This window comes from Mastomys coucha, chromosome X (assembly GCF_008632895.1).
Source record: "Mastomys coucha isolate ucsf_1 chromosome X, UCSF_Mcou_1, whole genome shotgun sequence".
In the NCBI taxonomy this organism is placed as follows: Eukaryota; Metazoa; Chordata; class Mammalia; order Rodentia; family Muridae; genus Mastomys; species Mastomys coucha.
This window is the reverse complement of record NC_045030.1, coordinates 151686797-151688188: the sequence shown is the minus strand read 5'-3', so window position 1 is coordinate 151688188 and position 1392 is coordinate 151686797.

Genomic DNA, 1392 nt, shown 5'->3' with positions numbered 1-1392 from the left:
ATTTATTTTTTCTGTTTTAAATAATGTGGAAAATGTAGCCAGAAGCTAATCCCCTAAAAACCAAACAACTGAATCAAAAAATGAGGTATAGATCTAAACAAAGATTCACAACAGAGGAATCTCAAATGGCTGAGAAGCACTTAAAGACATATTCAAAGTCCTTACTCATCAGGTAAATGCAAATCAAAATGACTCTGTGATTCCAGCTTATACCAATCAGAATGGCTAAGATAAAAACTTCAGGTGACAGCACCTGTTGGTGAGAATGTGGAGAAAGGGTACAATCCTCCATTGCTAGTGGGATTGCAAACTGGCACAAACACTTTGGAAGTCAATCTTACGTTTCCTCAGAAAATTCGAAATAGATCTACCTGAAGACCCAGCTATACCACTCCTGGGCATATACTCAAAAGATTCCCCTACCATACCACAAGGGCATGTATTCCACTATGTTCATAGTGGCCTTATTTTATGATAGCCAGGAGCTGGAAACAACCCAGATGTGCTACACAAAGAATGGATACAGAAAATGTGGTTCATTTACACAATAGGATACTACTCAGCTATTAAGAATGAGGACATCATGAGTTTTGCAGGCAAATGGATGGAACTAGAAAATATCTTCCTGAGTGAGGTGTCTCACACCCAAAAGTACATGCATGGTATATACTCTCTAATAAGTGGATATTAGGCAAAAATGTACAGAACACCCAGAAAACCATTAACAGAACTGAAGAAGGTTAAAAAGCTGAAGGGCCCAAGTGAGAATTCTTCAGTTCCACTTGCAAGGGTGAAGAAAATAATCACAGGGGACAGAGGGAGGGAGGGATCTGGGTAGGAGATGGAGGGGGAGGGGAAAAGGGAAACATGGTCAGATATTGGGGGAGGGGATTCAGGAGCAAAGCCCTGAGGACCAGCAGAATGAATGAAAACAGGCAACCTCAGGAGGTGGGAGGTCAGAGTCTCTATAAAATATACTAGACACCTGGGAGGTGAGAGACTCTCAGGACTCAAAGGGATGGACCTTAGATGAAATGCCCAACAGTGCAGAGAGGGACTCATAGAATCCATCTCCCGTAGAAAGGCAGGGCAGCAAACTGAGGAATGGGGTTACTACCCCACAGTCAAAAACTTTATATTGTTCCTGTCTAAAAGAATTTCAATGACAAAAATGGAGAAAAGACTGAGGGAAAGGAGGTACAGTGACTGGACCAAATTGGGACGCATCTGAAAGGGAGGCTCCAAGGCCTGACACTATTACTGATTCTACGATGTACTTACAGACAGGAACCTAACATGACTGTGCTCCAAGAAGTCCAACAACCAGCTGACTGAGACTGATGCAGATACTTACACACAACCAATGGTCTGAAGTTTGGTAACCCTGTGGTT